A 17,256-nucleotide genomic window follows, 5' to 3' on the forward strand; every position below is an offset into this window, starting at 1 on the left:
ATAATTTCACTGTGTCTTATAAAAGATATATATGTCCAATGAGCTCAGCCTTTTATATTATGAGTACAACAACTGCCCACTTGTATAATATATTGTATAGATTCCTCTCACCACACAAGGGTCACTTACATAAATTCCTCGGTGAAGTGAAGACTATACATTAGAAAACTAGACAATAAGCATGACTGAATAATGAACCACATATACCTTTAGGCCATGTTCCCACTTTGTAAGACACCGGACGTTCTGTGACCCGGCTGGGTCACAGAACGTCCGGTATTAGAGAAGAGCTTCCTGTCCGATACTGCAGTATCGGCCGGGTGATCTTCACTTCTGATGAATTGGGATGTGGGTGCATCCGTGCATGCCCGCATCACAATTCGCTGCTGCACACAATAGAGCGTGCATCTGGCCATTTTCCGCATAAAAATACACCTTTTTGGGAGGATAAATGCCCCCTATGTGTATACAGTCCGTCCGGGATTCCATAGACAGCAGCACTGCATAAGTACCATAGTAACCACGGCCGTTGTTGCAAAATCGGCAACAACGGCCATGATTATTACAAAAATTACTTAGTGTAAACATAGCCTTACTATGCACTCATAGTGGTATTGAGTATATATTGTTATTTGGTTACAGATATCACACAGTTTGTCCATTTAGAGAATAGACATCGAGCAGAAATGGCTGATGCATGGGAAAATCAGCTGAAAGTGAGATGTTTATTTCTGCCATTAAGTCACATCATCTGCTGCGGCATTCCGTACAATTCCCCAAGGAAATAATCGGAAGGCTAATATCAGGACCTTACCACTGGGTGACACTGTACTTTTATGCTATACCACGCCTTTTACCTTCCCTGACAAACATCTTTACAGCTGTGCTTTGTGTATGGAATGAAGTGTGGAGCTGTATTTACATGGTGTAAAATAGAAGAAAAATACACGTATATAAAAAGGTAGAATTTCTTCTTAAATACATATTTATTTTAGATGATTTATTTTTCATTTGCAAGCAATACTAAAGCTTATTAGCAGAATATGTAATGTGTGTTCAAAATATATTTGTTCTTTCTTTACTTTCAATAGAAAGTAATACAGAAATGAACATGTTGTTTTTCAAATGCACCGAAAACAGTATGTACAATTTAAACTATAGTGCATATTTTTTATGTAGATTAGTAGGAATATTAAAGCTTTTTTACATGGCTTTTTTACATTAACAGACCAGCATGGACCTATTTTTTAACCGCCACCTGGTTTCCGCACATGGCGCTGGTCTATACGAACCGGCCCCCATTGCGACGATCTCCCCTCTGTGATGCAGCTCCATTGATTCTAATAGAGCTGCATCACAGAGGGGGTTCTGTAACACTGGGGGCCGGCGGGGCTGCCCCCAGTGCTTCAAGGCGGGCCAGTACTCAGGAATAGACCAGTGCTGTGCACGGAAACCAGGCAGCATTTAAAAAAAGGACTGTGCTACTGGTATCCCCGCGCCGGTCTGTTAATGTAAAAAAAACAAAGCATGTATCTGGTGGAAAACCTGCAGAGAACCTACGACATTACTTGACATATTGTATTTTATTTCAGTAGCACATTGATACATTCAAGTTTTTTTTTGTGGTAAAAACAAAACAAAAAAAAGACCTCCAAAACTTTGTGAAAAATTGAAAAAAATATTTTTATTCTAAATTTGAAATTCCCTGTTTGTAAGAAAGATAGTCCTGCCAAATAAATTGAATTTATATTTCCCATGTCTGCTTAATATTTGCATCATTTCTAAAACATCCTTTAAAGAAATACTGATACATAGTTTTATGTCTGGCAAAAGGCTTAAGGGGGAAGCACATTATAAAAATATTCTCCTTGATGTTGTTTGAATTCCTGTGTCATGTACTTGTTAGTTTTGCTTGGCGTCTTCCTCTAATAGAATTACTGTTATTAGCTGTGAGAGTTCGGAAATAGAGAATTCAGAAATAGAGAATAGCAGCTGTGAGAATTAGTATTCCTTTAGTAAATACAAGTGAATCTCCACATACAGTATTACTTATCTACAGAAATTATCCCCACACAAGATGGCCAATAGCATAGACTTTGCCATAGATCATGATGTTATTGCATGTGTGTATGGTTTCATCTTTATGCCACTGCTGACAAGTTTGGCTCTAACCTTTAACAATATTTTCCAAATTTCCAAGTCTGAAACCTTCAGCTTTAGCATTTCACTACCTGCTGCTTAGCCAATAGGACATTAAAGTACGCGCAATGATCTCCAATGTTCATTCATAGCTAGATACTAGAGAAGAACGCAACTCATGTTCGGGGCCGATCATTTGGCATTTGTATACCGGTTGCTCAATAAGTTGGCTGCAGCAATAGGCATCCAACTCCTTCAGCCACCGGTATTTAAATGCTGAACGAACGCACTTAAGCACGCTGGAGTTGTGCTCATCTCTACAAGAGACTAATTTTCATCTTAATGGTAAAGATGCATAAAGTGGCCCCTGTTCAGCTGAAGAACACCAATGATGCAGTTGTAAACCATGATAACAGGCATAAAGATAAGGTTCTCAATTGGCTCCAATAGGTGTATTGGGGATCTGCGCAACACTTTGCACAAAGTCAGTGACCTTACAATTTTACAACCTCATATTGTTCCTCCAATTTTACACACATATTTTCTGTCACAAATACTGGGAGTGGCATAGAGCTTTGTATACAGTATTATTATTATTTTTTTTTTCATTTACAGAGTAGGGTATAGTCCTCATGCATTGCCTACATATAGACATTGCAGCATCCTTATGGCATTTTAATTCAAACACATAATCTGTCTTGTATGACTACATTCTAGCCAAAGTCCTTGTCTGTGTTCCTTCTGTGCATTCTGTGGTCTCTTTTGATGTGATATTTGATTGTTGTTTCTGTTGACTTCCATTCACTTTGCTTTATCCTGTTTCTCCGACATATCATGGAGTTGTGGCTTCCATTCCATATTCATCCTTTTAAAGAGCTTGTACTGTAAACAAGTCTGGTATTACGGAGCAAACATGATGACGTGACGTCTATGTGATATATGAAGTAACACAGGTGGTCAATCACAATGACATGGCATCTCATGGGTGTCACATCATGAGTATATTTCAATATATAATCTTTTTAATTTTGTGAAGTTAGGTCTCAGTTAAGAAACCAGTATGTCCTTGTTTTTATGTTGTAATGTTTTGCTACGATCCCTGCTCAGTATTTGCTTGGGAGAAATTTCCCAGGACTGGATCCAGCTTTTCCAGGCACCCATACCGGAGCGGCTAGTAGCTGCAATTGCCGAGACTAGCAGAACGCTTTGTTTGTACTGTAAATTTGTTCATCCCTAATGATGAAGATGATTATGTACATTATCTAATAACAGGATAGTCTGTATTAGGCTTTGCACAAACATGTCTACATCATCAGATGCTGGTGGAGAACAATTTGTTTCTTAGTTCCCCTCTATGATGTTGACACATGTTGCACAAAATGCTCCTTTCCCCTTCCTTTCATAGATTACATAAACCACAGTGATCTGCTTTCTAATATAATTCCGTGTCTGGCTGCACAGATCTGACATCATTAAGAACCTACAGACTTTGGCATCCTTTGCAAAACCTCACTGAGTGCAGAAAGCTATTTTCCAAAAAGCCTGCCTAATTTTTTTGTGAAGCTCTTAATAGACCACCCATGTATGAGCCTTTCCAAATCTGCTCTGAAACAGTTACCAGTTTACTGCCTTGCCTTGTACACAGCTTTTTTTGTGTACTGTAGACATCCCTGTAATGTGGAATTTTTTTTATGGCCATCCCAACTTTTATACAAAACATGATATGTGACCACCAAATTAACCAAAATCCATCACGTTCTAAGGTGAATAAACCCTTTGTAATACTCTGTATTTACATTCTTTCACTTGCTAGCATTTTCTTTTATGCTTATTTTATCCTCATAGGTCCCTAAAAATCTGAAGACAAATGATTAATATGATGTCATTTTAGTTTAGAGGTAACTTTATTATATAAAAGCTAAAATCTGTCTGTCGTGACACTTGGATTTTCGTATGAAAATTCTATATAAAATTTAGTTTGAGGCTGGACAATCAGGATAAAGGCCACGTTCACATAACGTATATTTTGAATTAATCACGACCGCTGTTGCAATTTGAAATTGAAATCAATGGAATCCCGGCCGGAGAGTATAAACATAGTATACATTCCGGCCGGGATCCCTAGTCGCTGCAAGAAAAACTGACATGTCAATTATGTGTGGCTGCTATTCACACAGCGGAAAGTACGGCTCCGGCCACAGTACTGCAGTACCAGCTGGGAGGATCTTCACTGACATCGGTCATCACAAAACGGCGGGTGTCATACGTAGTGTAAACCCGGCCTTAGGCTATGTTCACACAACATTTTTTCAGCGTTTAAAATGACGTTCGTCATTTTGAATCTTAAGTAACGGACGTCATTTAGCATCCTTGCCTCCCTTTAGTGCAATGACTGATGTTTGTACATTATTCTAGTTTGGGATTACTAATTGCTCTTTGGATGCGGCTTAATTGAAAAGTCCATTGAATTTAATAGTAGAAATGGAGAAAGAACGGGGGAAAAACTGTATGTGAACAACTAATAAAAAATGTCCGCTGTTTGCAAAAGACGTCCAAAAATAATGATCATGTGCATTATTTTGACTGTAAAAACGTCCATTATTCAATGCATTATGCGCATTGGACGCCTGTCTTCCCATTGACTTCAATGCATTGCCGTTGCAGTCAGTTAAATCGCGGCAAAAACGGACGTTTTTTAAATATCAAAATCGGCCGCCTTTTCTCTATTTTTGACGTTGTGTGAACGTAGCCTTACAATGTATCTAATAAGTGGCTGGGGTTGAAATAATGTTAAACTACTGGATTTTCCATGGCATTGTCTGGAATTAAAAAAGTACAAAAAAAAACCCCATATTTATTGTAAGACTGGATTCACACTGCATTAGGAAGACACTGCATCATAGGTATATATCATCTTCCGATAAAATAAGGTCCTGTTCACTATATATATATATATATATATATATATATAGAGAGAGAGAGCAAGAGAGAGAGATAGATAGATAGATAGATAGAGAATATATATATATATATATTTATTTTTTTTTAATTTTTTTTTTTTTTTTTTGGGGGGGGGGGGAGGTTATTTTAGGAAATTAGTTATATTTGTTTAATCCCCGACAACCCCTTTAATATCGCCTACACCAAACTATTTTTACTTTGCTTCTTTGCTTATTAGAGAAAAATAGAACATTTTCCACTGTTGCGGCCAACAAACGACTCTCAGGCTGTCAGGACTGCTTACCTTTCATATAGTTTAAGGCAAGCTGTAAGATTTTGTCATTGAAAGACTTGGTCTAGTGTAATACCACTCCAATGTATGCAAAAAGGGAGAAGATCGCAGCGGCACTTCACCATAAATTCACCTTTATTAAATGTGATTACACAGGCCTTTGAAAAGGCTAAAAGGACAGATAGGAACCGTTTGATTCATAAAAAGAAAGATAAGAAAAAAGAAAATAGATTTACCTTCTGTTTTGAATATAGTCCTATGGCGGAACATATTAAAACCGTCATCCGTCGGAATTGGGCTCTAGTAAAGGAAGATGAGCACCTGAGGGAGAAGTCCCAATTACCCCCTCTAATCTCCTTCCGCAGAAGTAAAAACCTGAGATGAGATAGTTAAGGGAGTATTAAAGGAGGAACACCTAGGAACATGGCTAGATGGTGCGGTACCGCAGGGTAACCACAAGTGCGGTAACTGCACCATCTGCCAACAAATGTTGGATACGGCATATTTGAAAGTGGGAAATAGAGAAATCCTGACGGGATTTTATTACATGTCAAAGTAAGAATGTTATTTATGTGATTTTTTTGCCCATGTGGGTTATATTATATTGGCAAGACGATTAGAAAAATGCAAGTAAGGATAAAAGAACATATGCGTTCTCTTTCCACAGGAAAAGGTTGCCCTAGACTTATTACTCATATGAGGGAAGTCCATAATGCTGACAAAAACCTTCTAAAATTTGCAGGACTCCGAAGAATTCAAACAGAAAGGGGTATGGATATAAATAAGAAACTGTTACAGATAGAAGCAAGATATATTATTTCAACAGACGCGGTTGGACACCTAGGTCTGAATGACCGGAATGATTATAGTAGCTTTCTCTGAGCTGTATTGTGTTGTAAACTTTTAACTGGTTTTATGCTAATTGTTGTATAATGACGTGTATATAGTGGAGGAACGCATCTCTCCCATGATGCCGTGAGAAAGCGCCAGATAGGCGTGAAACGTCGGTGGGGAGGGAGCGTCCTCTCAATGTCCTGCTAAGCATGTGGTGGATTTAATAAAGGTGAATTTATGGTGAAGTGCCGCTGCGATCTTCTCCCTTTTTGCATGGTTCAAGTTGGACTACAGTTAAGCTGAGCACCACCTACACCGGTACCGGGGGGAACAAGTGGTTTCCTATACCTCCAAGCTAAGGACCTGTAGTGCTGGTATTTCTTCTGTTTGCGTCCACTCCAATGTATAACTTTGATCTCTGTTATCAGGAATATACTTTGATTTCTGGACTGATGCTATTATATCCAAGATCTATTATTGTTGTTACTTTTTCCAAAATATGGATTAAAGAGTATCTGTCATCAAAAGAAGACTTTAAATATGTCACAGGGACAGGTCAAAAGTTTTGATCATTTAGGATCATTTGAACATTTAGGACCCCATACCTAGAGATGAGTGAACTGAACCTCCCAAACGGAGATTAATTTGCGAAAAGTTCGTAACACATCTGGAAACATGACGGCCGCTCATCTAAAAAACAAAAAATGGTTTATTCGCTTGTATGCGCTCCGTGCCCTCCTCTGGGTCTACAGCCATCTCTAACCTGTTCAGCCAATCACTGCCTGAGACAGGACAGCGTCGCGGCCAGTGATTGGCTAAGGGGGCTGTCATTGTTGTCTCGAGAGTTACTCTTGTCTCAATCAGTCAGTGATTGGGAAGCGGGAAAGGGACAGTCCACTCAGCCAATCCCTTGCTGACTAAGACGGGACAGCACCACGGCCAGTGACTGGCTAAGCGGGCTGTCATTTTTTAGGCAAGAGTGACAACCTGCTCAGCTAATCACTTGCCACAGCATTGTCCCGTCTCCCGTCAGTGATTGGCAGGACATTGGTGGAGCGTGGACAAGTATAGGTGAGTAAATTTTATTGAACGGCACTAAAACAGCTAAATGCCTGCAATTCTTTAGTTGTTTTAGTGCAATTGTTTTAAGGTTCAGTTCAGACGAACCCGATATTTACATTAAAGTTTATAGAACCTGCCGAACCTAACTTTTGAAAAGTTTGCACATCTCTACCCAAACCATTTAGGAGAATGAGCCAGGAGAAGTAAACCGTAGCACATTTTGCTTTTTTTTTATATTTAAGTACGTCTCTTCTATCGTCTCTATTCTCCTATGATTCTATCTTCTGGGAGGAGTTTAGAGATGAAAATGCTACAACCTGCCTTTACTTTGACATTGCTATTTTTTTCTCCCTGTGTAGTGACAAAACTGGGTACTTATCATTTAGCTTTATCAAAATAATAAAGGGGTACTCGGGAAAGTATAAAAAAAAGTTTCAATGCATAGCTTTAATAAACTTGTATTACTTTTAAAACAATCTATCCTTTTTTTTTTGTTTATTAAACCAATACGGTGGAGCTGCAGTAGTAATGGGTGTCACTGGCCCCTCTGCTGCCACCAACATTTGTGTCAGAAACTGCAGGGCTAGCTAAATCCTAAAGTTCCTGGACCCTGCTTTGATGCAATGTTATACAGACACTTGTAATATAGTAATATAACTTTATTAAAACAATGTATTGAAAAAATAAATAAAGTACTCTTCAGAGTACCCCTTTAGTGACATCACTGCATTAATTATTCCTGTACAGTGACATCACTGTATTTATACTGTGCTATAAAATACCTGTGTTCATTATGTTTGTACTGTCACATTACTTTTTAGCTTTGTTATTCTATTTATTACCTCTGTCATGAATTCACTGCACTAGTTATGACTGTAATGTGTAAAGTCAATGAGAATTCTTGTGGTTCTTAGCTATCATTTGGATAGGTGATATTTTTTTGAGATAGGTACCCCCCTTTAATATGATCCCTTTTTACAAATAATTTTTGGGAGGCACAAAAAAAAAATCATGGTTTTGGCATTTTTTTTTTAACTATTACCATGTGGTATAATAGATTTAAATGGGTATTTCAGGAAAAATGGAATATTGTGCTGGGTCCAACCGGGTCCGTGACCCGTGGCTCTATTCATTCCTATGGAGTGTCGGAAAGAGCTGAGTACACCGGAAGAGTGCTGTACTCAGCTTTTTCTGGTGGCTCCATTGGAATAAATAGAGCTGCGGGTTAGGTGCTGTACCCGGGGCTCTATTCATTACACAGAAGTCAGGATGGAGATCGGTAGAGAAGGGTACAGAGGTCGAATCCCCTGTGATCTCCTACTTTCCCCCTATCCTGTGGATAGGGGAACAGTTCATTTTTCCTGGAATACCTCTTTAATTAATTTTATGGGCAGGTACAATAGTTTCAACAGGCCATCTTTAGCATTTTTAGATATCCCCTTTCTTTGTGAGATATTAGTAGACTCATTCATATGTAGATAATCATAAAAGGTTCATAACAGTGGTGTACTCTGAACAGTCTGCTCCCATGCACATGGTTTATTTGGGGCTCCGTTCCTTATATGTATAAAAAACCAGCAACATCATTGAAGGTTTGTAATACTAATACTATGTGGAGGGGAGGGCATAGTGCAGGTTTCACCTGGTAATACTTTAATGATGCCAGGACAAACTATTCCTGAAGTTTAGCCTATTATACACTGCAGACATTCTGCATTGTCTGTTTCTTCAAAGTCAGACTGGATCAAATTTACAAATAGCCTGAGGAATGGTGACTTCTCCTAACTGTAATTGAAAAAGAAAGCAATTGGGGGGTATGATGCTAACAACAAATGCCTCAAAGCTGTTAAAAAACCAGACATGTGGTGCATCCATTGTTTAGCTATTGTTTATTGTCACTGAACAAACCACAGACTGACCTACGTCTTTTAGAGCATCGCCAACCAATCGGAGGCCAGCTTTTTGTTGAATGTTGCTGAGATACCGTAACAATACCAGGTGCAGGGGGAGCAATATCCTGGCGTGTATTTTACCACCCGTATTCCTGTACTGACGTGACTGACTACGCAGGACACCAGGGATCTCACACGATCAATTTTACGTTTGGTAAATATGTTTACATTACCAGCAATGCTGTGCGGCCTTCATAATTGCAAGGAGTCATGGGAAGGTTCATGCGTTCCATTAACAGCAACGTCTAAAGTTTCATCAAAATCAGATGTAACTCTGGTGCTCCAAGGTCATTTGGAAACTAATAGGAAAAACATAAGCTGTAATATCCTAAGTGAAGCTTCACAGTCCTAATCACAGTGTAAATCGTGCTCAGATACCAAAGTGAAGGAAGCCTTCAGTCCAATGTGTGCGAGCGGAGCTCTTATTTCATCACATTTTATGTCAGGACGTTATACTGGTTAACTTCCTGCCCATTTGAGTGAATGTGCTAACCCTTTGGGATGAGCCGCGCAGACTGTATTACTAAGGGCAGGCAGAAACACACTTTTTATATACTATGTAGCAATTATTGTAACTTTTTTTTTATTAATTCACTTCATAGCAGGTAATATTTTCAAGAGAAGTTGGAATCATTACAATGGCTCAGATTTAAAAAATCTTAGCAAACCATTTGATCAAACAGAGTGTACCATGTAACCACGTTAAGGTGTCCTCGGAGACATGGCTCAGATTTAGTAAAGCTGTCTAACTCTTGTGTAGACAATGGATTAAATAATTTAAAAGGAATCTGTCAGCTTTAATTCATGTTGTAAGCTGCTGACACCATTAGATCGTTGTTGATCAAGTTTTCATCTTAAAAAACAAATACAATCTCTCATTCAACCTGTTCCGGACCAGGGATGTAACTGTATGTCTATTATCTGAGGTGCATTCCGTTTTATAAACACACACTTATAAATGCTGATAAAACGGTCGGAGAAGCTGGGCTCTAATCCCAGCACATAACCCTATAGATCAGGGGCGTAGCTAGGATTCATGGGGCCCCATAGCAAAAAACTGTAAGGGGCCCCAAGAATCCTGCTCCCCTGCGACACACGTCATCAGCTGCTCAGCCGCGATTGGCTGAACACAATTATGCTCAGCCAATCGCGGCTGAGTAGCTGATGACGCGGCAGAGGGCAGCCGGCACTAGGGACGTTCGGAGCGGTTCGGCCGTCCGTCCAAAGATGACATAATTGGCACAAGATGGCGGACGGGGGTCGGCAAGAGGCAGGTATGTATAGAGCACTACACTTCCGGGTCTGGTGTGGGTAGGGGGAAACACGGGGAAGGGGGCGATTCACTAACATAACATACATTACAAAATTGTATAACTTTGTAATGTATGTTATTTAGTGAATAATTGTTTAGTGCCGCACTACCCCTTTAACCCTTTGAGGACCAGGCCCAAAATGACTTGTGCTTGTTTTTTACAGGAATAGTTGTACTGTGTAATGGCGTCTTTTATTTTACCATAACATGTATGATGGAATCCCAAATATATTATTATAGGTGAAATCGTAAAAAAGAATGCAATATGGTAACGTTTGGGGGGTTCCTGTGTCTACGTAATGCACTATATAATAAAAGCGACATGATACAATTATTCTATAGGTCAGTCCGAACACAACCATATGCAGGTTTACACAGATTCTCTAATGTTATATATTTTTTTTAAATGAAATCCTTTTTTTTGGCAATTAATTATAAATAAAATGGGCCTATTGTGACACTTATAACAGTTTTAATTTTTCACCTACGGGGCTGTATGGAGTGTAATTTTTTCCGCCATGATCTCTAGTTTTTATTAATACCATATTTGTGAAGATCAGACGTTTGTTAGTGTGTTAGTGTTTTTAACTTTTTTTTTTACACATTTGAAGTCCCTTTGGGGGACTTTTACATACAGTACTTTGATTTGTACTCTGATCATTGCTATGCCATAGGCATAGCATTGATCAGTGTTATCGGCGAACTGCTCATTGAGCCTGCCTGTGCAGGCTTAGTGCAGCAGATCGCCGATCGGACCGCACGGAGGCAGGTAAGAGACCTTCGACAATCCGTTTTACCGATCGGGACCCCTGCAGTCACACTGCGGGGGTCCCGATCGGTAAGTGACAGGGGACTCCCCCTGTCACTTACACTTAAACGCCGCGGTCGCGGCGTTTAAGGAGTTAATGACACGCGGCAGCGCGATCGCTGCAGCGTGTCATTACCGGTGAGGTCCCGGATGCTGCTTGCAGCCGGCCCCCACCTGCTGTGAAGCGAGCTCCGCTCCGGAGCACGCTTCATAGCCAGAGAAACACCCAGGACGTACAATTACGCCCTAGGTCGTCTGGGGACAGACTTCCATGGCGTAACTATACGCCCTGGGTCGTCTAAGGGTTAATAGAAGCTGCTGCAGAACATCTTTGGGAGAATACCTGTCAATCACTTGAGACACTACTGACATACACAAACACACACATATACACCAGTGTTACAAACACTACTGACATACACAAACACACACACATATACACCAGTGTTACAGACACTACTGACATACACACACACATATAGCCACAGATACATACACATACTGACATATACATATATACACAGATACATATGTACACTCACTGACACACATACACAGCTCCCAGGCTCCCCCCCCCCTCCTCCTGTAGTCCAAGCAGATCTTCACATAGAAGTATTCAGGACCTTTGGGTCATGTGATCATAAGGTCCTTCATCCCTCTCCTGTGCCGTCCTGCTTCTCTGTTCCTCTCCTTTTGATGTTCAGCCCGCTCACCCGAGGCTGAACAATGCAGTGGTGGGTCCCTCCTCCTCTCTGGACCCCTGGGGGAGCAGGGTACAGTGTGAGTGGCATACAGTACCTACCATGAAGGCAGAGCAGGGTTCCTCGGGCCCCCTTCCTGCAGGGGCCCCATAGCAGTCACCTTCTCTGCCTTCATGGTAGCTACACCACTGCTATAGATGCTATGATGAGTGCAACTGTAGCATCTATAGAGGGAGAATTCTCCCTCTGTTCACCATAAAGGCTGTGCCCCAGTGGTAGCTATGACAACCAGAGGCATCCAGTGACACAGCTAAGGAAGCTGATCAGGCTCAGTCCTAAGGCACAGTCTGATCAGCTTTGCCTATGACAAGCACAATACAATGCTGTGCAAATCAGCACTTTGTGAAGTCCCCAAGGTAGGACAGTAACAATAAATAAATAAAGGTAGCAGGTATAAATCATGATAAATTAGTCTTGTAAAGAGGCCACACCTCCTTTTCACCTTGTCACACCCCCCTGTCTGCCTGTCAGGCTAGCAGCACCTACATTGGGGAAGAGGCGCTGATTTTTGCACACACATTTCTCTGACGTATTGTTTCATCACTTTAGGCGACATATATTTAGCCCTAAATCATGAAGACGTAAATCGAGATACAAATCTACACTTGTATGTTGGGCGCAGTGTTGGCCGGGTTTACTAAGAGGCATGCCTCTCGTAAAAATTACCACAAAAAGGGTCTGGGGCTTTATTTAAGACTGGTGTACTTCTTAAATGTTCCCCTTTGTGTTTATCTGCCTCAGGAATATGATTCAACATTTTGGCAGTTTGTGGGAAGGTAAATACAGTATATATCTGATGACGATTTCCAGTAACATGCAATAGAATAGGAAATGCAGCTCTGAAATAAACTCTCGAATGCAACTCGGCATGAGTACAAGTAATGCATGACTGTTCTTATAAAAACAAAAGCAGTAAAATTGTACATTTTGACTATATTTTTTTAAACGCAAGTTTATATTTTTTATATGCAAGTCTAATTACTAGCTTAAAATGCAGCTTTGGCCAAATCATGATAATATGCATTTTGGTGATATGACCGTAACCCCTTCAAGACCGAGGCCATTGGTCCAAGTCAAATGTTTGGGTCAAATTAATGCAATGTTCCACATCACGTTCTAAGTGCCATAGCGCTTTTATTTTTCGACCTACAGGGCTAGTTGGGGTGTCATTTTTTGCACCATGATCTCTAGTTTTTAACGGTATCACATTGGTATAAGAGAAAAATTTTGACAGTTTTTTCCTAAATATAATTTTGAAAAATCAGCAATTCTTTGTTCTTTGGAAAAATATTGTTACATTTTAATAGATTGGATAATTCCGCACGCTATGATGTGTGATATGTTTATTTTTTTATATATTTTTTTTTTATATTTTTATTTTTAAAATGGGAAAGGGGTTAATAAATCTTTATTTTTTATAAGTGTTTTTCTTTAAATGTTTTAAAACTTTTTTTTTTTTTAAACACATTTTGCATTGCATATATAAGTCTCTTAGGGGACTTTTTTAATGTAATGCTGTCATTGCATATACTGATTAATGCTATGTCATAGCATAGCATTCATCAGTATTTTCGGCGATTGCCAGTGGTTAATAACAAATGTATTCCATTCATCTGTCAATACCACCCACTGAGCCCTAAAATTGATTATGTGGTCTGCAAGCACTGGTTGGTACTTGTGAAATCAAATGCAGACATAGAGGAGTTACAAGCCCCATAGCTGATCTGTAACAAAAAAGCCCCCAACCTGCACAATAGTTTGGTGACAATACGAACTGTCCATATATCGACATGATTCTTGATTCTTCTGTCTCCTGCAGATGTCTCAACCCCTCTAGAACCCAAACTTCTATCATACACTAATTGCACTGTATACATGTACACCCTTTGTGATTCCACTGACGCCCCGGCCATGTCAGTACAGCTTTAGCAGGCACGTTACCCTGCTCCCAGTGGGGACATTTTACGTCACTTGACTTGTCAGTGCAACCTCATTTCTGGCTCCACCCACTTGTATTTGGCGGTCTTTTTCCTTATTTAACCCCATAAGGACAGGGTCAATTTTCATTTTTGCACTTTAATTTTTTCCTCCTGATGAAAGGCCACAGCACTTGAGCCACATGAGCCCTTATTTTTTGTGCCACCAATTGTACTTTTTATTTTTACATAAGATATGCTGCAAAACCAAGAAAAATTTATATGCGTGGCTAAATTGAAAATGAAACACAATTGTTACCCGGTGGGGGGGGGGGGGGGGGGGGGCGGGGGTTGTGGTAACGCCGTTCACCCTATGGTAAAACTGTTATAAACTGATATAACTTGGATAACATTTATTTTGTTTGATGGCTTTTAAAAATGTTTAATCTTTTAAAAAAACTATGCTCTATGACCATGACTATTATAATGCTTTTATTCTTTGGTCTATGGGGGCAATGTGAGAAGTCATTGTTTGCGTTTATGCAACTTTTTGATCACTTTTCAATTTTTCTAGAATTGATGCGACCAAAAATGCAGCCGGGATCGCAGTGGTTCAGAGCGGGGTCGCAGTGCGGCAGGTGTTAAGTGATTTTATGCAGGAGGGATCCCCATAAGCCCTTAGTACCCCATGGTACTACTTTTCTGTGTGCTGTGCCCAACATAAAAAAGTTGAACGTCTGTTGCTTGCTGTAAGGCTTTTAACTACATTATAGAGAGGGTATACATATGTATACTCCTTGTGTGCCAACGCCAAAAATAAAAGTTTGTTTCTACTCTTTTGCGTCCTGTGCGTGATATAAAAAGTTGAAAACCTGTTGCCTGCTGTAGGGGTTTATGATACATTATAGAGAGGGTATATGGCTGTATACTCCTTGTTAGCAGTGGGTGCTGTTTGTTTTCCTATTTGCCTATGACATCTGTGGTTGTCATAGGCAATGTGATTTAAAGGGGTGCTTGAAAATGTTTCTTTGACTTAAAATGTGGCTTTCTGTCCATACTACTGTAACGGAAAGAAGGTTTCCATGTATTTTTTCCATTTTACATAGAGGTTATATTGTGTTTCGAGTGTATAGTTGATAGGCTGTGATAGTGGAGTAATGCTACGACTTTGGCGTGTTAGATGCACCCAGGCATGCTTCCCCTACTGTCCCAATTGCATTCCAGAGGTGTTGGCATCATTTCCTTAGGTGTCATTGGGGACTTGGTGATCGAATTTTGATTTTCAATAGTCAAGCATTTTTTTCTCCCATAGACCTTAATGGGATTCGATATTTAAATAGTTGAGTATCGGGTTTACGCATAATTCACTATTTGCTCATCTCTAGTCATTAAAGGGGTAGTGCGGCGCTAAAAAATTATTCACAGAATAACACACATTACAAAGTTATACAACTTTGTAATGTATGTTATGTCTGTGAATCGCCCCCTTCCCCGTGTCCCACCACCCCTGCCCGTGTACCCGGAAGTGTGTGGTGCATTATACATTACCTGATCCGTGTCAAGCCCGTCCGCCATCTTGTGCCAAACGTCATCTTCGGACGGCCGGCCGAATCCCTGCCGCCGTCCCCCCTCCGCTGCGTCATAACTGTGCTCAGCCGCGATTGGCTGAGCACAGTTATGCTCAGCCAATCGCGGCTGAGCAGCTGATGACGCGGCCGGGCGATTCACAGACATAACATACATTACAAAGTTGTATAACTTTGTAATGTGTGTTATTCTGTGAATAATTTTTTAGCGCCGCACTACCCCTTTAAGGGGTTAAATTAGCTAGATTCTGATGTTAGTTGAGCTGATGAAGGCTATGAGTCGAAACACGTCCTTTTTCCAATTTACCCGCTTAATGTGACACTAAATGAACAAGCATAAACAAACTTTGGTGAGTGCCGGGATACTTCTTCACTATTTGCTTGGATTTTATCTGACTGTGAGCACCACCTCAATACAGAGTGCCATCCTGCTCCTACATCACTAAATTTTTACAAAAATTTGTAACATGTGACATGGCAAATGTTTTTTTCCTTTCTCGGGGATGATGATGTTTTTGAGTTTCTAACTAGTTACAATTGTTTTAAAATGTAAATAAATTAAATAAAGGAAATGATCGCTGCAGAGAGTCCGGTTTGTGTCTCCAGAAATTGGTCTCCACCTTGACTTGTTAAGCAGATGCAACAATAGCCCAACCTTGCATGACAACACCCAATGTCTCTCCGGTTCAGCACCTGTGTTATATTTTATACATAAATAAATGTAAGCCTCGTCTCTACAACAATTACCAAAATACATTATTCTATAAATAATGAGATTTTCACTAAGTTAGAACAGCTGTCCTGTGTGTCTTCCCAAATTTGAGCTTAGGAAGCAGCCTATTACTGTTACCTTTCTGGCTGTAATAAGAGAATTATAGCTTCTAATCCATGAACATTGTAGCAGTAGTAGTTTTAAAGGGGTACTCCTTTTCTTTTATACCAACTGGTTTTAGAAAGTTATATAAATTTGTAATTTACTTTAAAATTCTTAAGTCTTCCCATACTTTTCAGCTGTTGTATGCCCTGCAGGAAGTGGTTTATTCTCTCCAGTCTGACACAGTGCTCTCTGCTGCAACCTCTGTCCATGTCAGGAACTGTCCAGAGCAGTAACAAATTCCCATAGAAAACCTCTCCTGCCCTGAATAGTCTCTGACATGGACAGAGGTTGGCAGCAGAGAGCACAGTTTCACACAGGAAAGAATGCACCACTTCCTACATGATATGCAGCAGCTTTAAATAGAAGTAAATTACAAATCTATATATCTTTCTGAAACCAGTTGTTTTGAAAGGAAAAGATTTTTGCTGCAGTACCCAGATTATTAGTGCTTTCATGCTGCTTAATCATACTTAGGACATTTGAAGTCGCAGCTTTATATACACCTTAGTCACACTCAATAAAACTCAAGTTTCTCACCATTTCTGACATTTTTTTCCTTGTACACACTTTCTCATAGGTCATTTAGCAGGACTATTATATTTTAAGAATGTGCAATGTGAGAATAGTAAACACAATGATTTATAGCATTAAAGTGACTCTGTACCCACAATCTGTCCCCTCCAAACCACTTGTAACTTCAGATAGCTGCTTTTAATCCAAGATCTGTCCTGGGGTCCGTTCAGCAGGGGATGCAGTAATTGTCATAAAAATAACTTT

The sequence above is a fragment of the Dendropsophus ebraccatus genome, chromosome 9, assembly GCF_027789765.1.
Source record: "Dendropsophus ebraccatus isolate aDenEbr1 chromosome 9, aDenEbr1.pat, whole genome shotgun sequence".
NCBI lineage: Eukaryota > Metazoa > Chordata > Amphibia > Anura > Hylidae > Dendropsophus > Dendropsophus ebraccatus.